This window comes from Siphateles boraxobius, unplaced genomic scaffold (genome assembly GCF_051911475.1).
Source record: "Siphateles boraxobius isolate OS27281-9 unplaced genomic scaffold, OSU_SipBor_1 53, whole genome shotgun sequence".
Lineage (NCBI taxonomy): Eukaryota > Metazoa > Chordata > Actinopteri > Cypriniformes > Leuciscidae > Siphateles > Siphateles boraxobius.
This window is the reverse complement of record NW_027509175.1, coordinates 8964770-8989650: the sequence shown is the minus strand read 5'-3', so window position 1 is coordinate 8989650 and position 24881 is coordinate 8964770. Positions and strand designations below refer to the sequence as shown.

At 39.4% G+C, this 24881-nt stretch overlaps 1 long non-coding RNA gene, 2 other non-coding genes and 1 pseudogene across 3 annotated transcripts; all 4 read right to left on the bottom strand.

The window, feature by feature from the left end:
- Positions 1 to 275: 275 nt before the first annotated feature.
- LOC143714037 (uncharacterized) lies at positions 276 to 2172 on the bottom strand. Its single transcript, XR_013195388.1, has 5 exons — positions 2064 to 2172; positions 1760 to 1835; positions 1214 to 1351; positions 647 to 700; positions 276 to 442 (listed from the first exon to the last, which is right to left on the bottom strand). It is a non-coding gene; the product is annotated as an uncharacterized LOC143714037 (long non-coding RNA).
- On the bottom strand, positions 1078 to 1162 carry LOC143714325 (small nucleolar RNA SNORD60). Its single transcript, XR_013195457.1, has one exon. It is a non-coding gene; the product is annotated as a small nucleolar RNA SNORD60 (small nucleolar RNA).
- Positions 1539 to 1626, bottom strand: LOC143714326 (small nucleolar RNA SNORD60). The gene has a single exon (XR_013195458.1). It is a non-coding gene; the product is annotated as a small nucleolar RNA SNORD60 (small nucleolar RNA).
- Positions 2173 to 2862: 690 nt separating the features above from the next.
- On the bottom strand, positions 2863 to 22767 carry LOC143713994 (interferon-induced protein 44-like; annotated as a pseudogene).
- Positions 22768 to 24881: the final 2114 nt, after the last annotated feature.

Sequence of the window (24881 nt, the reverse complement as noted above, 5' to 3'; positions counted from 1 at the left end):
GCATGTAACGGTCTCAGGAACCCGGTCTTCCTGTCGTCAGAAATGCCTAGTGGATCAGTCCCGGATGGTGGTTTATTCGATATAGTCCATCAGATCACGGTATTGGACGCATGCCATTTTAGGCTCAAGCATTGAGTTTTAAAAGGCTTCATGACGGGATTAAACCTCAATTGATCCATTTTATTATTGTCCTAAATTTGACCTTATAGAAACCGCATATATTTTTTTAATTATAGAAACTAAACTGGTACAAGGGGTTAAAAAAAAAGTCAAGGTTTTGTTCACACTTTTATTGAAACAATGCATCCAAAACATGTAATTTGAAGTGGATAATGGTACATTTAGGGTTTCAATAATGCATTAATTTCCAGTGACATCCACACATAACAGTAGATTGGATTCCAAAACTGTATGCCACCAGATGATTTATTGGTCCTCACACCTGCAAATAAAAAGATGGATGTAAAGCTGCATCATATAAAAGCGTACATTGAGCTGGCCATGCCTTGCAGACTCAACCAGTCCAGAGAGATACATAGTATGGAGTTAAACTGCTCCGGGAGAGTTCACAATCAGATCCATTAACCATCGATCAGTCTAACAAATGAATAGAAAGTGAAAAGTGTTTAAAAAAAAATGGTCTCACCTCACAACACGTATTTGCAGTCAAGAACTTCAACATTCTAACCATCAGTGAAAGCTGACGGGGAAAGAAAAGCAATCTCAGTAGCTGAAATGCCATACATTAAATGCAAACCAACACTACTTAAAGTTCCCACACTTTGGCCAATAGACTTATGACTTTTGTACCCACACGCTTACCAGATATAGATTACATTTTTAGGATTGGGGCTTATTGCCGAACACATTAAGTCCCAATCTTTTCAAGTTATAGAACATATTGGTAAAAGCACTTTACATTTTTTTTTGGATCTTGATCGAGATTAAGCTTTGAAATTTCTTTAAAAAACATAAATTAGTCGCAGAATAGCATCTTGCCCACGTAACATTCACTACAAAAGGCATAAAAAAACACTACAGCGTGACCGTGGGAACCCTAAAATATGTCGCATGCAAGAGCCTCAGACTAGATTGTATAATCAGCTGCTGAATACAGCGTTCATACGAGGTGTCAGAAAAGTAATTGAAGTCATCAGCGGCTCAATTTATTCAAAAACGGTATACCAGAGTCCATTGTCAAAGGTTCACTTACCGCCAGCTCTAGATCGCATTCATAGCGTTTTGGAATCAATTCATCAAGAGTGGATGTTCTACTCGATCAAACGCCAACGGCGAACATCATCCAAGGCCATGTGTTCCTGTTCTCCCAGAATTATTCAGACTGGATACTCTACAAAAAAATCACAAAACCATGGGTTCATATGCGGTTGACGTTAACCCTATTCAAGACCTCAAACGAAAACCTTGCAGGAGATTTAGGGGTCTAATGTAATTTACACACAATAAAGTCATTGGAAACATTGATACGGTCACTCAAATCAAAACCTAAAATAAGTCACATTTATTAGGCTAAGCAAGAGCCTCAGACTAGATTGTATAATCAGCTGCTGAATACAGCGTTCATACGAGGTGTCAGAAAAGTAATATTAATAGTCATCAGCGGCTCAACAATCATTTTATTCAAAAAACAGTGCATATCAGAATCCATTGTATAAGGTTACTTACCCCAATCTCCAGATCGCATTTATTGCAATTTAGAATCAATAACATTACATCAAGCGCAGATGTTCTAACTTACTCGTTCAAACGCCAATGGCGAACATCATCCAAGGCCACGTGTTTCTGTTCTGACCACATTATTCAGATTGGAGACTCTACAACCGGAAAACAAAGATGGGATCATATGCGGTTCCCGAGTAAAATTCAAGCACTCAAACGAAAACCCAGCGGGACATGAAGGGGTTTAAGGTAAATTACACGCAATAAAGTAATTGGAAACGTTGAAAGTGTCACTTAAATCATCAATGCAGATAAAGGTGGGTTTTAAGCTAATATCAAAATCTTACGCTAGTATTGGGGTTCGGGAAAGAAAAAAAACTTACACGCTTGCAAACACAAGGCGGGATTCTGAAGGACCGCACATGTTGCACCACCGCATATTGATCACGCAATCCTCGTCAGAGGAAAGAGACAGGACGAGTGTTGAACCACGGTTTTATATACGCTCTTCTTTGTGACATCCACCAGTGTATTGAACTGTTTAAAGCTCATACGTGCCCTCTGCTGGTTGGCCTGGCACTTTGCATAAAAATACAGCTGGACCCCAAAATAAAGTAGGCACACAGACTACCAATTACCATTACACAGAGGAAGACTATACAAAAATAGTAGTTGCCAACAACACATTTTTATTTCCAAGTAGCAGGAAGAGCTATTTTACATCTTGCTCGAAAACCAAGCAATGTTACACAAATACACAATTTTACCATTGTCACATGTTGGCTATAACCTGTATCATGTTGTAAATGGAACGTGTCTTTTAGAAGTAAAATGTTACACGTCATCACCATTTACACAGGCACAACGATGCTAGTTATATGTTATATATTTGTGTGTGTGTGCGTGTGTGTGTGTGTGTGTGTGTGTGTGTGTGTGTGTGTGTGTGTGTGTGTGTGTGTGTGTGTGTGTGTGTGTGTGTGTGTGTGTGTGTGTGTGTGTGTGTGTGTGTGTGAGAGAGAGTAAATGGTATATATGGAATTGAATAATAGAACGTTTGGATTCCTAGTCATTGAATGTTCATTCAACTATAAGGAAAAAAACATGATGTAGCCTATGTGTTTTTTTTAAATGCTCTGCTCATGCATGTTACAACATTCTCTGGTCTTCCAACTTATGTATTTCTCACACGTTTGAAGCACCCCTCCTCAGTCTTGCATTAGCAGAACGCACAATCTGCTCAAATGCCTTGAGAATCAAAACATCAACTTTATCATTTGTGTCACTCATTATGGTAGTTCTTCACCGGAAAGATATTGCTCAATGGCACACCCACAATGCTTTCGCAGATCTCCATCTGGACAGGAGCAGAATGCAAAATTGTTTGTAAAACTACAGAAATATAGAACATGTAACATGCGTAGATGTTTAAATAAATGATCTACCTTCTCTTTGATCTTCTTGCTAGTGAAGATCTTCTTCAGATCCTTGTTGACCAGCGGACATGCTTCATCCACTTTAGTCAAGACAATCACTTGAGGAATATCTACAATAAGAAACAAAGTCCAAATGATTTTGATCTGAATTATTTCATATATTCCTATGTTTTCAGTTTATTTCATTTCGTAAAAAAAAAAAAAAAAAAAAAACGTCAAATGGCAATTGTAAAATTTTTATTAATTAACTTTTTAGTACCTTGACTAAATGGAGATCAACTATTCATATATGCACATATGCTAAATATAGTTTATCAAAGGGAATGTAGACGGTTTTATACAGTGTTGTGAAAATTGTGATTAAATAATGAAGATAAAAATGTTTTACTGTTATCACTGATTTTCTTGTGGATGATCTTCAGCTTCTCAATAAATAGCTTATCGTCTGAGAGTTTGATTGTATTTGCATCAATGACGTAAACCAGGCAGAAAGCTTGATCTGACAGTGCAGGGGTTTCATTGTAATGTTCATCGTCGCTAGAGAGTGGATTCTTCTCGACGAACTAGTTTTGTAAAATAAAGACATAATATAAAAATGTGAGAGATATTGCACAGATTTAAATGTTAATTTTAAAGGCCATGTTGCAGGTTAACCACCACTGTCGATTAATGGGTACATAAATCACTCAAGATATCTATATCATTTTAAAATGTCTCAAAAATGGTCTTAAAGACCAGTTTTTTACGTTTTTGGTAGTAACAGGTTTTTTTACGCAATTCGGTGATGACATCACGTTTGGGAGAAGTGGAGGAAAGGTAGCCTCAGTCTAGTATATGGCGACTGACTGGGATGAGGAAGAGGTGGCAAGAGCCAACATGTATTATGGCCCGCAGCCGTATAATTTTGAACCTGCCAGACGTGAGAGGGCAAATGAGGAATTGCCAAGAACTGATGGCGGAAGGGGAGTTGAAGGGAAGACGCCGTCCAGCCATTGTAGAACAGGAAAGCAGCAAAAACGTAGGAAATGTAGGAAAATGTCCGAGTAAAGGAGTAAAAACATCTGTGGGTGCTTCTCGTTTCTGATTTGTGCATCCTCGTTTCCTTTCCTCGCTTCCTTTCCTAGCGCCTCAGCTCCACCCCCTGTAGGTTGTAAGGGAAGGACGCAAGGAAAGAAAATGAGGACGGAGGAATCGAATGAAAGTTTTTTTTTATACATTGGAATACTTGCTCACAATGCGTCACTTCAAAGCGTCATCAGTAGCGCTCAAAGGATCTTCCCTTATGTTGTTGAAGCTTGTTTATTTAAGAAATTCATAATGAATAATAATAAAGCAAGATACCCTGCTGAAATATGTGAGATGTGTGGTTTATATAAACTGCAAAGGTAAAGTATAAATTCAAATTATTGTGACCGATGTGAAGGGGGAGGAGAATGTATACGTGCGTCACGTTTAGTCAATAAAACACTTCCGCATAGGATACACCTGTGTATCCTCGCTCATAACTCCTCTGAAGCCTCCTCACTCCTCGATCCTCGACTCCTCGCGGTGCAATTAGAGAATTGAGATGTCCTTCAAGATGGCTGTGCTTGATTGGTTTCCGGGTCATAGGATGGAGGACGGAGGAGCGAGGAGACGAGGAGGGATATTGAGAAGCACCCTGTCACTCTGTTTATATGCTCGTCTTGCAAGTACTGCCGTATGCGTCATCATGACCTTGCACCTGATTGGACGAGGTCTAGAAGGCTCGTCGGGCTCCTCCAATCACATGTGAGGTCATTGTTATACGGAAGAACTCGCGAGACAAGCTTGCATGCCTATGATATAAACAAGGGGTGCTTCTCAATATCCCTCCTCGTCTCCTCTGTCCTCCATCCTATGACCCGGAAACCAATCAAGCACAGCCATCTTAAAGGACATCTCAATTCTCTAATTGCACCGCGAGGAGTCGAGGATCGAGGAGTGAGGAGGCTTTTAGAGGAGTCATGAGCGAGGATGCACAGCTGTATCCTATGCGGAAGTGTTTTATTGACTAAACATGATGCACGTATACATTCTCCTTCACATCGGTCACAATCTTTTTAATTTATAGTTTACCTTTGCAGCTTATATAAACCACACATCTCACATATTTCAACAGGGTATCTTTCTTTATTATTATTCATTATGAATTTCTTAAATAAACAAACTTCAACAACGTAAGGGGCGGGCAGATCCTTTGAGCGCGGCTGATGACGCTGTGAAGTGACGCTCGAGTGATCAAGTATTCCAATGTATAAAAAAAGCTTTCATTCGATTCCTCCGTCCTCATTTTCTTTCCTTGCGTCCTTCCCTCACAACCTACAGGGGGCGGAGCTGAGGCGCTAGGAAAGGAAGCGAGGAAAGGAAACGAGGATGCACAAATAAGAAATGAGAAGCACCCAAGCTCTGTGATATAAACACTGTCACGGGGTGCCGTCAGTTAAAAGATGGAAGTCCCAAGACTAAAGAAAAGACCTCGGCGCCTCTGTGAACATTGTGCAGGCTTGTATCATACTCTGCTCCAGAGTCATATCCATCAATAGACTGGAAGTAGCAGATGGATACCTGCAGACATTTCTCTTAAAATTTGTCGAACTGTTTGGCCCATTGCACTGCACCCCCAACATGCATTTACATCTTCATTTGAAAGAGTGCATGTTGGATTATGGACCAGTTTATTCTTTTTGGTGTTTTTCATTTGAGCATTTTAATGGAATACTGGGAAAGTTTAATAACAACAATAGGAGAATTGAAGTCCAGATTATGAGGCAATTTCAGCAGAGCCAACAGCTTGATATGCCATGGACTTGTGAATATGGTGCTGAATTTGCCAGTATTTTAGGAAGACAAATGGTTGGGACTTTGTCATGCAATGACACAGCTGATATGCTTTATGTGAAGCACAGTGTTTTGGTGTCAGCAGAAAGACTTCACTTAGAAAACTGTGCAGTGGTGCCTCTGTCTCCATTCCACCAGACAATCTTGGATGAGCCTGACAGACATGCCATGTTAACAATGTATCATCAGATGTACCCTTGTGTCACTGACGTTGACTGTTTTGCCATGACATGGAAACGGGTAACATATCTGAATGTAACCTACTCAATCGATGGATCTAGAGCGGAAAGGTCAGCATATGTACATGCTAAGTGGTGTGGAAACACTAACAGTTTTGAGGAACCCAACCTTGACCCTCTAGCAGAACTACGACCAGCCATTATAAAGCAGTTTATAGTTGTTAATGTTGTGTCAAAAGGTTCTGCATTCAAACATGTTATTGCGCAAGTTTCCTGGCTTCATCCCCACCCCGACAGATATTTTTATGGAAAGCCAATAGAAGTTTGGAGCTTGCAGGGAACAGACACGTCATACCCAGCATCATTTCTGTCTGTTGAGTGCATTGCTGGGAGATGTGTGGTTAACACATCCAATGTGCATTTAAGGAAGACCAAAGAAAAGGTCACTGTAGTCATGCCACTATGCACAGTGGTTGAGCTCTAGGAGACTGTGATGTTGTTTGCATGGAATGCACATTTTACCTTTGTGGCAAAGCCTGAATAAAATTAATTGTTGAAATAAATTGTTTTGTGTATCTTTTTTGCACAATATTGGCCATTGCTAATGACATGCAGTAATTAATCTAGCATACTTTCATTAAATATATACATTTAAAATGTAGGCAAGGCAAGTTAATTTATATAGCACATTTCATACACAATGGTAATTCAAAGTGCTTTACATAGAAGAAATTAAAATAATCAAAATAAATCAGAATAATTAAAACAATTTAGAATAATAAAATAAAATACAGCAAATAATTAAAACAGTTTAGAATAAAATAAAATACAGAAACAGTCGGACGAACAGTGGCACAGTGCTCATTCAGTAAATGCATAGCTAAACAGAAGTGAGATTTTCTTAGAATTAAGTTATACCTTTTAGAAAAATGTCACCTGGGGTAAAACTCCCCCTGCTACCCTCATTTGCATTTGTATAGCTCACAGCATTTTCATTTACATGTTAAAGCCTCCCCTAGAATTAGGAGGAGGGGGGTCATGGGGGGACAACTGCCAAGCAAGGCCCACGTCAATTTCCGACAATTCACGGCAGTTTTGGGTGTTGCCTGCAAATTGCCGTGTGTAGTCGTAAACCTGAACTTCCACGACAATCTACAGTGACGCTTACTGACGAATATCCCACTTTTCATGCAGTGGAACCCATTCAATGTATAAAAATATATGTGTGTACGTGCTTGTGTGTGACGTTTCAGGAACATATGGTACAGGACCTCTGACCTTAGGGACGGTCAGTTTTGGCCAGTTTATTTTAGTACCAGTTTGTGTCTTTAAGTAGAAACTTAACAGCAGTAAGGACCTTATCTGGGTAGGTGAAAGGTACAGCGGGTGAGGACGAACCAGGTATTCCCGATTACCGCTCCTGGCGCCAAGCAACGGTGCGAGAGTAGCCTAAGGCTGCCATCCTGATAATTAATTTTATATAATTGATTAAACAGTATTTTGTTTATATTTTACTGGAGTACATTGGTGAGGATGTTTCAGTCATGTATTTTCGGCTTTAATAGCCGGATCATGGCCAGAGGTTTTCTGCGTCCCAATTCAGAAGCTGCTTCCTGAATTGCCAGATTACACTTTAAACTGTTCAAGTATTGGGTGTTAACTTGCGTAAATTGTGTAATGAAAAGAAAAGAAAACATACATGGGCATATAGGTTCAAATGTTCACTTATTTCTTACCTTGCGATTTTGTAGGCTAGTGTATTCTTTTTATTATGTAGGCTAGCAGAAATGGACAATATAAATGATGAATATGAATATGGTAAATATATATTTAAACCCCGTATTATGGAGGGAAAAAACCCTTCATCTGTGGGAAAATCCGTGGCGACGGTTGTGCAATCCGTCCCTTCAGTTTATAAACTGTACTCACAATATTTTTTATGATAAAAATACACAATTTTATTGGTGTAAACTCACAATAACAAGAAAACTTTGTGCTTTTGTAAAATAAAAGAAAATAAGGCGCGCTTTCCTGATCTCCGTGAACTGGAGCGCGTCTCAAAATGTCGTCTTTTAAATGAACAAATTCAAATCTAATTTCCAGCTTCTAATTTGGCCTTAGAAAACCGGTAAAATCTACATTTTTTTCCCTATTAATTTGTGAATATTTCAAATATTTAATAAAGGGGGAAAAAGTCATAAACAAAAATCTGAAAATACATCAATATTAATTTTTTTGTGCAGCATTTGGTGTGTAGCCTACAGTTCAAATTCAAATGTTGGTGTTCAACTTTGCGTTTTGAAAATAGCCTAACAACCGTTCATTTTTCGTTTTTCAATTACGGGTTAAAAAAAGAAAAACGAGTGGACGCAAAAGTACACGGAACTTATATATAAAAGTAGTTGCGAATGATGTATTATTATTTTCTGTATGACCAGAAATGATAGAGTAGCTTATTTTAAGTTGTTTCCACGGTTGATAGAAAAATGCAAGTGTCCGCGCCCGCGCCTCAACACTCCACACTCTGCAGCGTAGAGCTATGTCACACGTAGGCTCACTATTGGCCGACGCTGGTCATGTGGGTGATGTGTGTGACGTACAACAACAGAAGCTCTACGCTTTTACACTAGTGAACTGACTCGAGGCCCACAGAGAAGGAAATGAATAGTTGAAATAAAGTCGTTATTTTAGTTTTTTTGCGCACAAAAAGTATTCTCGTCGTTTGATAAACTTAAGATTGAGCCACTGTTGTCACTTGGACTATTTTAACGATGTCTGTAATAACTTTTCGGGGCCTGCAAGTTCAATCCTTCAAGAAGCAAGTTCAATCCTTCAAGAAGGAGTATGGAGGAGTGATCCAGCTCTCAGATTTCATCAAAAATATCTTAATTCGTGTTCCGAAGATGAACGAAGGTCTTACTGGGTTGGAACAACACGAGGGTGAGTAAATACTGACAGAATTTTCATTTTTCGGTGAACTAACCCTTTAAGCTCCTCTGTACTTTAGTGAGATCTTAACGCATTAAAATCCTTCACGCCTATTGCGATCTCAAAATTCTGGCCAGCTGATAATACCTAAAATATTAAAATCGACGGCAGGGGTTAGATCTTTTTCTTATTTAGCACCCAAACTCTGGAATAGTCTTCCTAGCATTGTTCGGGAAGCAGAGACACTCTGTCAGTTTAAGTTATCAGATGGTGGACCTGCACCTAGACATGACCAAAACGCAGCCCTGAATGTCAGCAGAGACCATGTCTACAAGACAATCTCCTGTGAAGGCCTCGTCGACATGACAGCCATCGGCACAGATCCTCAGCAAAGACCACAAGAACCAGACAGGTCCTCCGCACAGACCCTATGGCCAGCTTTGGCTCCATATTGGCGTGATGAATCCGATCTTCAAGCAAAAGGAACGGGATGAATATTTGAATGCTACCGATCCCGATCTGAATTCTGACTTTTGATGCATCCTGAATCATAATCACACTGTGTTCGTTCATTGGCCAGAAGAGCACTGGCCCCCCGACTGAGCCTGGTTTCTCCCAAGGTTTTTTTTTCTCCATTCTGTCACCTAATGGAGTTTGGGTTCCTTGCCACTGTCGCCTATGGCTTGCTTAGTTGTGGACACTTAATATTCAACAATATTATTGATCTGACTGTACTGACGCTGTTGTATGAGAACTGAACAGAGCTGGACGATGACATACTTTTTTGCAGAACTGCTTTATAGATTAAATTAACTTATTTAATAATTGATGATCAACGGAACTGAATCAACACTGAACTGACTTCAGCAGAACAACAACCAAAATGCATTATTTTCCTGTTATCACTTTAAAGTCGTCATGAAACGGAAGTTGAGATTGTCCTTTTTTCCTTATTGTGACGTATATCCGAGTGAAATGGAAATTAGAAAAAAATGAAGGGCGGGGCTTGATTTCGTCTTTCGGGAATTGATTGGATCGTTGGAGGTTGGGCGTTGCTAACAAAATGGAGGTAGATTTGAAGGCCAGTTTACAGTTAGTTGTGGAAAGTTTCTCTCCACCGGACTCACCACCGTTACCCTCCCAGGAAGCATTTTTAATTGAGGAACCCGACGATGAGAATGAGGACGAGCAGCCAAAAAAATGTTTAAAAAATAATGAAGTGCACAGGTAAATCATTTATAATAAACACTACAATATTACATGTAAAAATACGAATGGTAAAATTTGATTTCATGAAGACTTTAAAGCTGCTTTGAACAATCTATATTGTATAAAGGGCTATATAAATAAAAGTGACTTGACTTCACTTGATAGCCAAATCCCTGATAATTGTCAAGAAACAGCTGAAAACTCATCTCTTCCACGAGCACTTCACAAATTCACCCTCCCTCACATATCGGATATAGTAAAAGTATGCATATTTGGCGTGCTGAATTTGGGCCGAACCCAGAGTACTCCCCCATTCCTGGTTGGGATAGGAAATATTTAAAGGGGTGGTAAAACACAATTTCACTTTTCTAACTTTAGCTAGTGTGTAATGTTGCTGTTTGAGCATAAACAACATCTGCAAAGTTACAGCGCTCCAAGTTCAAAGCAAAGGGAGATATTTGCTTTTAAAAAAATCAATTTCTAAGGACTACAGCAAACGGCCGGTTTTGGACTACACGACATTCCTCCAGGGTTGCTGACCTCAGTAAATCCCATTATTTACATAAACCCCTCCTCCGAGAATACTTAAGTGGGGCGAGGCCATTTTATATTGCTGTTTTGGAGATGAGTTGTGGCAATGCCGTTGAAACACTGCTGTTATTTTCATCCCGGTTGCAGGTCCACTTTGTTCAGCCTTACTAGGGACGAGGGAGTTAGGGATCAATGGTTAAAATTCATTTTTAACTCGGTCCCTCATAATTATGACCCAAATCTCGCTCTCTGTGGTGCACATGTTACGGAGGAAAGCTTTCACAATCTTCGCAAGCTCAATGCATGATTCGCACATCGGCTTGTTCTGAAAGATGGAGCAGTTCCAACTTTAAAAACAGAAGCTTTTGTTAACGAGCCACAACCTGTAAGTATGATTTATTTTTCGTTGATGTGTTTTCCTGTAATAGTTCGTATTGTTAATTGTACGCTGTAGCAAGGAAGTTAACAAATTACAACGCTGTTTGGCTCTGCTGGTTTGTTAAATGCTCATTCATACTTAAGGCTATCTGACAAACACCAAACTTTTTCTTAATCTCAACAGCGAACTTGGAATTAGTGTAAATTATTCTTTGATTAGAGCTTTCATGTTTATCTACATGCTTGTTTATCCACAGGCATGCTAAACATGGTTCTGTGTTTTATTTGGCTACTGTAGTAGAGCCGATGTTTAGTGTTCGTTTTGGGTTAATAGTTCTGTCGACAGATATTTGGCTACAATCGTTCTAAAAATACAAAAGTAACGGTGGCATACAGTCAGAAACGATCACTACAGATCCGCAGTCTTTAGCCTACTCAAAAAAATCCCTTTGAGGACTGTAGTATAATTTGTTAGAACGATTATATGAAATTCTTGTTTATGAAGCTTATTGTTTTTGTAATTCTATAATAATTAGTACAATTAAATAACAGCGTATCTAAAAAGTAATGAGAGAACAACAAAAAACAAACCTTTCTGAAACGTCGTTTAACAGCCGTTCTTTAACAGGTTCTGCTCGATCATCTTCACTAAAGTTTCCCCGGGTCCGATTGGTTTTATTGACGCCATTGTTTATAATACACCAAAGCACAAACTACGGTAAAGGTAAGGGGCGTGACGTTTCCGGAAAACGTGCACTAGACGGTTAGTGAATCAGAACATACTGGGCCAGCTAACCAACCTGAGCTCATTGCGTAGTATTGAGGGACTGGCTTCATAGAACCAGGAAACCATCAGACCGTTTTTACAAGGAGGGGCAGAGCAGTGTAGAATAAAGGTAAAATATATGAAAAATAATGCAATTTTTAAAAAAACAAAGCATGAACACATGTTACAGTGCACCCCACAAACACAATCAAGCCTTCGAAAAAATGCGTTTTACCACCCCTTTAAGATTGAGGAGTTGAGGTGGTTAAGGGATGCTGGAAAACTGTCATGAGATAGAGGTAGGTCATCTATATATATATACCTCCTCTCGTGCTAGTTAGGTTGATTATCTGAATGTGCTCATCCTGAACTTTGTTAATAAAACGTAATTTAAAGGTGCAGTAAGCGATTTCTGAAAAAAAAACGCTGTAGATATTTGAAATCACCAAAACAAGCACGCCCCTACCCAAAAGATTCACACCCCTATCTTGATAGCTCCACCCCTAAATTCACAAACACACTGCAACACAGGCACCTCCCCTATCAAAGTGTATACGCCCCTTACTCCTGATTAGCTGCAAATGTGTTTTGGTGCTCGGTCCGTTCTACTTTCAACAGCGTTTCTCAGAAATCGATTACTGCACTACTACAGGGACTCCTTAATCCCTCCCTATTCTAGCTTATTCTTATTCTAAACACACAACTCACCGCATGTGTGGCACAGTTAGCAGCATGCTCATATTCTGTTGGCTGATATCTCTTGTTAGATGGTACACGATTGTTCATAAATCTAAAAGCAAAAAGAAAGAGTTAGAAAATGCAGGATCAGGTAAAGGTAATTACTCATACACTGAAAAAGAAATACATTACATACTATTACCTACCTGCTTACCTAAAGCTACGGTAATGATGCTCTTGACATTTGAGTTTGAATGTTGTTTAACAAAGTTAATTCTTTTAAACTGGTTGTTTCTACAAAATGTTTTGATTAAATAAACAATTCCGTAACTCAACATATAGGCTACTGTTACTGTTATTGTCAGTAAAATACACCATAAATGTCACCACACATTTCACTCACTCCTATGACATGTTGTACAGCATGAAAATAACAATTTGTCTTTTTCAATAAAATTTCAATACAAATTTGCCTCAATAAACTCCTAATTACTGCTTATTAATAGTTATTGGGTATGATTAAGGGATTTTGAATATGGTCATGCAGACTAAGGCATTAATATGTGCTTTATAAGTACTAATAAACAGCCAATATCCTTGTAATATCCTAGCCTCATGCTAATGACCCTAAACAAAAGTGTTACCATTTTTTATGCATTGTTGCATAGTTTTATTATGATTAATCCCCATATAGGTCAAATGATCATGTGACTGATAAAAACTTTTGCAGTTGGCTGGCAGTGGATGGTAAGTTGGTAACCATGGAGAACCAGAGCAGAGGAGTCTTTCATCCTTACGCACATCCGTGCACAGTGCTGATGTCACTGTTGGCATGGAAACATATGAGACTGTGACGGAAAAGGAATGAGGCTGTGTGTCATTTATTTTCTTCTTCTTTTGTACCACAAAAGTGAAACTTTGAATTCAAGACCACTCGTTTATGTTATAGTTTTGCTGCCAAATAGAGAAACTTAGAAATATGAGATATTTTTTAGACAAAAAGCAATAAGAACAGATTTGTTTGACCACACAGCAGGCTCATGACAGTTAATAAAGACTTAAATAAGCTATTTGAAATCAGGTCAAACAAAACTTAAAGTTATGGTTGTAGCTATGACCACATCTAGTTCAAGGCATTTAACCCATATCTGTCCTAATTTCTATTGTTAGTAACACAAATAGCGTGGCCAAAATTTGTTCTAATATTCATTAATAATCAACACTTACTAAAACTCATGTTACTCACCCCACAAAAAAGAAATTCTGTTGATAATCTCTAAAAAAAATAAAATAATAATAATAATAATAATAATAATAATAATAATAATAATAATAATAAACGAATATCAACAAAACATGTCATTTTCATAAAAGGATCCAAATATATACTATATTTTAAAAATGCCATTGACAGTCATGGTCCTCAGCTGTTAATACCACAGTGAAATTTTAGACAAAAGTTTTTGAAATATTAATCATATTTTTAAAAAGAAAATACTATTTGGACTACTTTTTTCAAGAATTTCTTGTTTATAATTTCTGGAGAGTGATACTACAATTTATAATGCAGGATGTAAAGTCGTTCATCTTCAGATGCGGCGCCGCGCGCGATGTTACAAAAAGTGCCGTGCACACCGCCAGGCGAAATGGGGTCTTGCACACCCAACGCGCACGACCGCCCACACCGCAATGACGTCATTTTGCCGCGCGCACCTTCACGCTCTTGCGGAAGCGTCGAGTATAACCAAGGCTTTAATAGAGCCACGAGCGCACTCCCATACGGATAAAAAGAGCAAATAAAATATAAGATCAGATGAGAAATAGGTCAATAAGATCAGCATTGCAGTGTCTGTGGGTTCGTCTTGTATATTAAACAGTGAGAGATTTTGAGGCAGGCGCAAGCCTCACGAGACATCCCTGCAAACACGTCCACTTGGGGCCCACATGGGCCTCACTTGGGCTAGTTGGGCTTCGGCTGGGCATGGGCTCAGAGTGGGCTTTGTTGTTGGGCCCCACATGGGCAGCAGATGGGCTAAACTCCTATATTATGTTTTCATATATAAAATATTCAAAATTGATTATGTCAGACATGGATGCTATTTTTAACAATAGCCACTGGGCTAGGTCCACTTTTTATACATTTTATAAAATATACATTTTATTAGACTATTAAACTATTTAGAAGCCATAGCAATTTAATAGTGGTTTTAAGCACTATACGATTTTCAACAGATAAGTTTGCCACAGCAGGTTTCCCCACAAAATGTTCAAACTCTAAAGTAAGCAGTGCGCACATCCGGAAAGTTCCACCCCCATCACCGGGCGATAGAAGTTTGCCCAGCAACAATTTTACCGCCTTTTGAGTCTGCTGTCTGTTAAGGATCCATTACGGTGTCGTGTGGACAAAAGACAGGTAAGAGAATCTGCCTCAATGTATAATAAACAGGGGATGATTTTACCGTATGATGTATGTTAAACAAAAGCTTTTTTGGAAAGTATTAGTTAAGAGGCCAGGAACTAGCTTTTAGCGAATGTAAGTTAAACCAGTGAGGTAACTTAGCTGTGTAGCTTTGTTAACGTAAATTAAACCATGGTTAAAGCATGGCGTTGAACAGACGAGTTTAATTTATTAAGTCAATATCATGCATATGTTGAGCTTATTTTGAGTGGTTGACTTGAATATATTGTTTAGAAGGATTTGGTTGTGAACTTGATAGCAAGGCAGTCGAACAGGCATAATTAGCAAGCTGTTTAAAAAAAAAGCTGTAAAATGTATTTACAGTTAAAGCAAAAACACTGATGAAAGTCCATTTGAATGTCAGCAATGTTTTATCGGCTAGGGTGTCGTGTCAAGGCACTTATTCGCGCCAGGATTTGCATCCACTGGCCGCGGAACAGAGAAGCGGAGTTTAACTGCTGCACTACAAATTCACCTCTTAAATGGAACATAAAGCGACATGGAAGGGTTTTCCATAGTAATAAGGGACTCATTTATCTACATAAATATGTTTATTTGTCTTTTACATTAAGGCGACGTGTGAATTGTTTAATGCGTCGTTTAATATTGTGGATTAATCGACAGTGTTTTCCAAAGTTCCATATTGCTATGCACCTTAGCTACATAGATCGACTGATACAGGGGTTTTCCTGCATTTTTTCGCGGCCGCCAAAGCAAAAAACAATTGTCCCGCCAAAGCCTTATTTGATCGGTGAATTTGATCAGTGCAGGGTGTAGGGTATGAGCGCAGAATCATGGAGGCAGCATTCCTTAACACAATAAACACACGTTAACAGGGGTTTCTAAAGCCCCAACCTATGACTCTTCCAATTCTAAATCTTCCGTTAGCGCCAGCCAGTCTGGAGGGTAGATTAGTTTGTGACACCTTTACAGCGTAATGAGTCCCCACAGAGATCCTCGCGCGATCCTGATTTGTTCGCGAGCCAACATCCAAGAAGACCGTTATCTCCAAACCCCCCCCCCAGCGAGGAAGGAATGCCAGATGCGCAAATGGACAACACACACTCACACACACACACACACACATATATGCATCTATAACATTAAAACCCAGAAATGAGTGATTATGAAATGTAAACATGATGTATTCCTGTACGTTTGAAGTTTATACTGTATCCTGTCTATCTAGGACTGTTAGTTATGTAGTTGAACCTTGCGGACTTCTATAAAGGTCTAAGAGTTTATATATATCCTTGTATGCGTAACAAACACGGAGTGATTGGTATTAAACGAAATCGCTCAACTTGCTCGAGCCAAATATATGTAAGAAGTTAATGAAAAATATAGTTTACTATGTTTTCCATCTTTGGAGTGAAAAGAGACCAAAACTAACATCACTGGTGTTCTTAGATAACGGCGTTTACGACCCAAAGGAATGTTCACAGAACTGCCACCCTCTCTGAATTCTAACCAAGGAGGAGAAATGAATCCTGTATTCATATATATACAGTATATGCTATTATATGTCCACTTGAGAATTGTATGAACAATGTATCTAAGTTCCCTATTTCATGAGTTGCCTTTTTGTGGTTTGGTCTATGTTTCTCGACAACTCTAATGCGATAATGTTTTAAACTCGGCCAACTAATGTTTAACCAAATCCATTTGTGGCAAGTTTGGTCTTGATAAACTCCAATCTTCATTCCCCAGTTGTTAATTGACATTACATTTCGCTAAACTTGTGACGCATTAGTATTATAAGAATTGTGAAGATTCTGCTCTTAAACACCCTAATTTCGTCGGTTTTAAATGTCTCTCTCTTAGACAAAGAGCAATAAAAACCAAAGTCCCGCCTGTGAAATTCCAACCCTCTAATTGGCCAAGTCAACAGGAAGAGGCCGGATTTCTCCAAGGTGATAAATGACGCTTCCCCCCTCCGCTCGTCTCTCTGTTACTCTGACTGTCAAAAATGTAGGGTCTCGCCTCCGGGCGAGCTCTTCGCCTTTCTTTTATTTGTTTCTAGTTTAGTTTGTGTTTTTCAGTCTTAGATAAGTCTCCGTGTTTAATTCCAATCGACGAGTGAAAAGAACACCGCGTGACATATCTCTTCAGCAAATCCATCTACAAGGGACCTTTAAACGAGCGCGCGCTCGTTTTGAAGGATAAACACGCGCACGTGACCATGTGGCGAGAGACGCACACACGCTTCTTCACCAGCCATGCGAAGATGTGACGTTAACTCCGCGTGATTTCCCCGTAGAGATCTTTATTTCTTTTCTTTGTTAGTCAAAGTTTTGTTTTCCGTAGTCGACTCTGTTCACTTCCACAAAGTGAAACAAACTTAGCCGAACTATTTTCCTTTGGTAATGTTACCCCAAAGACTTGGAAACTCCGTTCAACGCGCGCCAAGCAGCACCCAGTGACGCTTCCTAAAGGACTCCGCTCACGCACGCGCAGGAATGCCGCGACACAGAGAGACCCAGAAACTTAAGTATATCTCTTTATAGAGCTTCTAAGAAGCATTAAGATGATGTTTTTGTGTTGTCACAGGCAGGGGACTGTCAGGGGAATGTTACCAATGCTCTCTCTCTCTCTCTCTCTCTCTCCCTTCCCCTCTCACACGTGTTTCCATTGTCCACACTCCATGCATTTCTCATTCATCGATGCCTTATCGTGTATTGTTGTTTATTATGTTTGTAAATACATATATCCCATGTAACCGTAGTAAATACATAAGTAGTTCTGCCTTATTAAATTCATTATATTCATCTGATTGATGTACTGCCTTTTTGCTCATTTAAGTCCCTTAAGTGCCAAAAGATCTTATAGCAACAAGCTTACAAATTAAAGATACTTTAAAGAGTATGTGTTTATAGGGCAGGAAACCCAATTCTTGTGGCCACAGAATTGCTTTTCCTGAAATCCTATAAAGTAAGATGATATTGTGGATTCCCACAGATAGTAGTCTGACAATTGAGCTAATTAATTTTGCCTGGTTTGTAAAACGTGGTCCGTGCAGGTAATTGCAATCAACTTGTGGTTAAGTGCAAGGATACACAAGCATGCATGCAGGTAAAATTACATATCATCCCTTATCGGGAGTTTTATTAACATGTAAGACTGATCTAATCCAAACATGTATGAATAATTATTAATTACCAATTATTAATTATGATATGCAAATTCCCCACGGATTAGATCCGCCCAGAGTCTTTACAAGGGCGAATATAAGAACGAGCAGAGAGTCCCGCCCGGCCGCGCGCACGCACTCCCACCGTCTTCAAACAACACGAACGAGCAGAGAGAGAGAGAGAGTGCCCCGCCCGGCCGCACTCTCACCGTCTTCAAACAGCACGAGCGCTGTCTTGCTCTCTCTCCCACGCATATTAATCGAAATCAATTGACACACGATAGGAAAAGGTTAGACCTTAACAGAGATTAATGCCACCTTTAAAATAGTGTACTGATCAAATTGAAGGCTACCAGAAGAAAAGTTGGTAAAATCAGCCACATTAATACCAGCTTCACCAAACAATATGAATTGCAATTTTACTCTAGAGTTTGTCATTCCTGATCCCCTGTAATCATAGCTAAAAACTAAAATGCTTTTTTTATTTTCTATTTTTTTATAGAAATAATGGAGTGTTCAGAAAGAACTAAAAGGAGAAAAATATCAGCGAAAGTGGAGGAACATTTGCGTCTCCTTGAAAAGGAGTCTGTGATTGATGATTTGTTGGCACATTATTTTGTAAAGGAATACCCACTGGATGATTTGTTAGAGCATACTGAAAGTGAAGATTCCACGGACACTTTCTACGATGCTTGTGATGAGATTTGTTTTGAGAATTCATCAAATGATTTAGAAGATGAAAATTCCTCAGATTCTTTTTATGATTTTAACACATCCTCCTTTGATGATTTGGATTCTGAAAACTGGGTGCCTGGTTGTGATAGTGACTGTGATTTGCATGGAGATGAATGTTCTGACTTGGAAGATGATAATGATGATGATTCGCATGGGCTTGCAGAGTGGGCTGCAGAATTCAACATACCACAAACAGTGCTGTCTGCACTTCTTAAAATTCTAAGGAGAAAGGGCCTTGATATCCCAATGGATGGCAGAACTCTTATGTCAACTGACAGATCTTGCAATGTGGCGAATATGGCTGGGGGTTCCTACTACCACTTTGGAATCGAAAATGCTCTCATAGCTGAACTAACATCTTTAGGACATTTAGCAAATGTGACTGATACTCTCACACTTCGAATTAACATCGATGGATTGCCCTTATTCCGTAGCTCCAGTATGAGTCTGTGGCCTATTCTGGGTATGATTAAGGAAATTCCAGAGTGTAGTGTCTTTGTAATTGGAGTGTACTCGGGTGCGTCCAAACCCGCAAATGTGCAAGAGTATTTACAAGAATTCATTGTAGATATGAAAGCCGTTTCTCAGAGTGGTATTGTGTACATTGGTGTACATTTCAGGGTACCATTACCCGATGCTTTTATTTGTGATGCACCTGCCCGTGCCTTTCTTAAATGCTCCAAAGGCCATACAGGCTATTATGGGTGTGAGAGGTGCACTCAAAAAGGCCAGTACATTAATGGGAAGGTGGCTTATCCTGAAATATCAGCAGAGCTCAGGACAGATGAGCAATTTGGTAGGCAAGGGTATCAACAGCACCAACTGTCAGCCTCCCCCCTAAATGATCTGGGTATAGGTTTAGTTACTAGTTTTGTGTTAGATTATATGCACCTTGTGTGCTTGGGGGCAATGAATAAGTTAATATTTCTTTGGTTGAAGGGGCTGCTGAAATGCAGGCAATCTATGAAGTTTTTTGTTGTAATGTCAGCATATATGGTTTCTATCAGGCAATATTTACCTAGCAATTTTGCAAGGAAACCACGATCCTTGTTTGAATTCAGCACATGGAAAGCTACAGAGCTTCGGCAATTTTTACTTTACACTGGCCCTGTTGTTCTCCTCAATAATATACCCAGTATAATGTACAGAAACTTTTTGCTTCTATCGGTATCTATGAGAATTCTTCTGAGTCCTGCCTTATGTTCTCCTGACAATTGTGACTATGCTGAGGAGATTTTGAAACTCTTTGTAACAGATTTTGCTGCAATTTATGGCACTGAATTTGTCAGCTATAACATGCATTCATTGATCCACCTAGCTCAAGATGCACGAAAATTCGGCCCATTAGATAGTGTTTCAGCTTTTCCCTTTGAGACATTTTTAGGTAAACTGAAAAAACTTGTCCGCCGGCCTCAAAACCCTGTCCAACAACTCGTCAGGCGGATCCATGAGAAGCAGAAAGTGGCAAGCCAAAAGACCACATCAGTTTTCAGCCCACTTAAACAGCTCCACTTTTCTGGACCATTGATTAATTCAATTGCAACATGGGAACAATACAGGCGTTACAATGATGGACAGACACTGATCTCCTCCTCTCGTGGCGATAACTGTTTTTCTGTAGGGGGAAGGATTCTTATTGTGCGGAACATTTTGTCACATTCTGGAACTGTTAAAGTCCTGTTTAATTTCTTTGAAACTGCCCAATCCTTTTTCACCTATCCAATGGACTCATCATGTCTTGGAATTCTTTTTGTTTTTAATTTATCTGAAGACTTGCAGCTGTTACCTGTGGAGGAGTTAAAAACTAAAATGGTGTTATTGCCACTCAAGACTGGATATGTGGCATTGCCACTCCTGCACTAGTGTGCTATTTATTTATTTATTTATTTATTTGTTTTAATTTTTTGTATATATTTGTTTTTCTTTAAGCATGTTACCTTTTGCAATAGTAGAGTTTATAAATAGTGGAGGATTGGCAGTTATACCGACCAAATGGTTTGTCGGCCTGAGGAAGATGAATGCTACTGGCCACCAGCAAGGATGAACATGGCAAAGCTGGTCATAGAGCAATAGGACCCTCACATTGACTGGGCGACATACAAGTTGACTGTCAAGAGAAAAGTCGGTAAGGTGTCCATTTGTATGAGATTATCTGACATGAGTTTCACTGTTAATTCGGTTTGAATTAGCTCTGAATGAAACTAATTGACACTCATTTGTCTCTTTCCCAAAGCAACGTATGAAATTGCCCGCACAAAATTAGTTGAGTATGAACAGAACACAGATGTACCAACCGAGTCCGATTCTACAGAGAAGACGGGAAGGGGGAAGCGGAAAAAGCGGTGAGGGTATTTGAATTACTACTACTAAATGGATGATGAAAATTTGAATTTCCCAATGACACAGGAAGAACAAGTTTTGTGGGAGTTTTGTTAAGTGTATTTGGCTCAAAGCTGCCAAAATGAGGGAAGTAGACAACAGATATACAATTAACCAATAAATAAAATTAAATGTAATCAATTAATAAAAGTTACAATCACATGTTTAGGGGGAAAAAGAGATGTATACAAATGGATGTGTGCATGCCTGAAGGGGGAATGGGGTGTTGGAACAGATGTTAAAGGAGAACTCCGGTCAATTTTGACATTGAGCTAATTTTTTTGTAAATTTGGAGTGCTGTCAGTTCAGAGAACAATGACAAAAATCGGTGTTGCCTACACCGTGTTATCCTCTCTGTAAATTTGCACCCGGTTGACTTCAATGGGGCACGTTTTAAACCTGCTTTTAGCCTCTTAACATCCTTGATGCGTCATTACAAGTGTCCAGCCATTGTGAGTGATTCCTTCAGAGTGAACACGGTGAATTTAATTCAGCCAGCGCACATACCTGTATTTATTTCCTGTTTTCGGTCGAAGTCCACATAGTCGATTGGCGAGTTCACGCAGTTAGTTACCTATGATCACGCGCGTGAACTCGACAATTGACTACTGTGGACTTCGACCGAAAACTTCTACTGCAGTCAGATTCACCGTGTTGACTCTTAATAAAATCACTCACATGGCTGTGCACTTGTAATGACACATAGAGGATGTTAAGAGGCTAAAAGCAGGTGTAAAACCTGCCCCATTTAAGTCCACAAGGTGCAAATTTTAAAAAGAGGATAACATGGTGTAGGCAACACCAATTTTTGTCGTTGTTCTCTGTACTGACAGCACTCAAAATTTACCCAGAAATTAGCTCAATGTTAAAATTGACCGGAGTTCTTTAAGGATCCATGTGAGGGTCTCTCTTGTACCCAGAGTGTTGTCATACTATATAGATCAGTCATGGAAATTCTCTGGTGGAAATGTGTATGAACCCTGTGTATAGTAGTATCACCTGTTGTCCAAAATGTATTTTTTTTTTTAACCATCTGTTTTTAAAATGCTTTAACTCGATTGTGCTTGTATATTATACATTTCTAGGCGAGTGATTTTGTCCAGTGAGGATGAGGATGATTACAGCCAAATCAGGCCTACACCTCCATCGACCCTCAGGTAATCACCTCCACACTGTATTTTTATTTATATTTTTTGGTGATGATCGTTTCCTTTGGTTGGGTGGTTTGATTCTTGGCTTTTTTGTGTGAGGTTTTTGTTGTTGTTGTTGTTGTTGTACGAGATTTTTACAGTGTGGATTTTTGTACAGTGCACCGGCTCCATCCACCCTCAGATCTGTGCTGACACTTCCACCGCCTCCATCCACCCTGAGGACTGTGCAGACACCTCCACCGCCTCCATCCACCCTGAGGTCTTCACCTCCATCTGCTAGGCCGACACTTCCACCACCTCTGGGTAACCTTAGATGGCCCAATGTTTCAACCCATCACCACGACACCACGTCACCAGAAACCCCTCAAAGACAAATCAGGGACAACATGTTTGTTCGCATCTTAACACTGCTTGAGGAGATGAAAGAGACACAAAGAATCCAGGGGAGGATTCTACAAACGCTTCTTCAACAGCGTGGCAACATGAGCACCACCGTCTCTTCTACCCCAGAGGGTTTCCCCCTAAAGACAGTTAGGGATGTGGAAATCATGGAAGAAAAACTGGCAAACCCAAACTTCATGTCCGAACTGGTATGTATGTTAAGAGTCTAGGGTAGTGCAACTCAATTAAATTGTTATTGGGGGGCTTGCAGTGAATTTGATCTGAAACTCCCCAGGTGTGCTCACACTAGGGGTGGAACGGACACAGAAGTCACGGTTCAGTTCATACCTTGGCTCAGACATCACCGTTCGGTACGAGTTCGGTACAATGAAGGGAAAAGCAAAAAAATAAAAGCTTTTTATTTTTTTGCATATATCAGGCTGTACCACCAAAGTAAAATAAATGTCTTAAACCTTGTATTTTTTAAATAAGTTTTATTAATAAAGTAAAGGCGTAGAACCAGTTTATTTGTAGTGCACTGACAATAGTTTTATATAATTAGTTTATTAATTAAATTAATAAAAAGACAAAAATATATTTTTTGTTTGTTTAGATAAGTTTGGTAATTGTACCTGAATGAATTTAAAATGAATTTGCTATATTTCAGATCAATATATTTGTTTTCCTTCATTTTAATTAACACTAACTTTATTCTCATCTGAATTATAAATACTTTATTTCTGTATAAAACAATACTAACATTAAAAACATTTGATTTTTCTTTTTTAATCAATGTAGAAAGTGTAACTTAAAGGTTGTATCAGTGATTTCAGGCCCAAAAATAAATGTCTAATCTTTCCTAACGATCCGCTAGCTGCTCGCCCCATAAGCATTCCGTCCAAAAACCGCGTCTCTGTAGGCAGCCTAGGCTCTGAGATCTGCACAAAAACAAATGTGTACAACTACCACTCAAAACCAAAATAAAGTGTTCCAACCAATCACTGACAGGAGCGGGTGTTGTGAGGTTTTGCGCTCGTGCACGGCTGGACGCGAAATCGGAGCAACACCCGCCCCTGTCAGTGATTGGTTGGAACACTGTTTATTTTGGTTTTGAGTGGTGGTTGTACCCATTTGTTTTTGTGCAGATCTCAGAGCCTAGGCTGCCTACAGAGACGCGGTTTTTGTACGGCATGCTTATGGGGCGAGCAGCTAGCGGATCGTTAGGAAAGATTAGACATTTATTTTTGGGCCTGAAATCACTGATACAACCTTTAAAAATAAACAGATTAGTGCTCTGTTCAAGAAATGAAAACCAATGCAATATGATGAATGTCCAAAAGACGGCACCGACTGTTTTTAAATGGGGTTGGATAAATATTTTTTGCTTTTAAACAGAGAGTGTGTGTGTGTGTGTGTGTGTGTGTGTGTGTGTGTGTGTGTGTGTGTGTGTGTGTGTGTGTGTGTGTGTGTGTGAGAGAGAGAGAGATTTTGGATGGGTGACAGTTGTAGGTTACAGTTTGACAAAAGCACAATGTTCCGCAGTAGTTCCACATTACATTAATTTGCACGCAAGTTTTATTTATTTTTATACCGTGTATTCTCCGTGTATATTCATGCACCGAACCGTGACGCCCGTACCATTTCGGTTCAATACGAATACATGTACCGTTCCACCCCTAGCTCACACCTATGCCTCTGGCAGTTTTTTCATGTTGATTGGTTTGCCCCAGTGAGCAATATACTGTAGATAAATTTGCTTTGTATTGCCTTTGTTCCCCCTCAGGTTGCAGCTGTGACTGACATAGGGGGGGGGAACTGTTGACGAGGCCACAAAAAGGATGATGACCTTCCTCCTAGACCATGGTCTATCCAGGCAGTATAACTTTATGGGCCGAAATGGGAAGAGAGAGTTCAAGGCCTTAAAACTGTATGAAGTAATATATGGTAGGTGTGCATGTGGATAATGTTTTAAGTTGTACCGATAATAGAAAGGTGTCACAATTCCC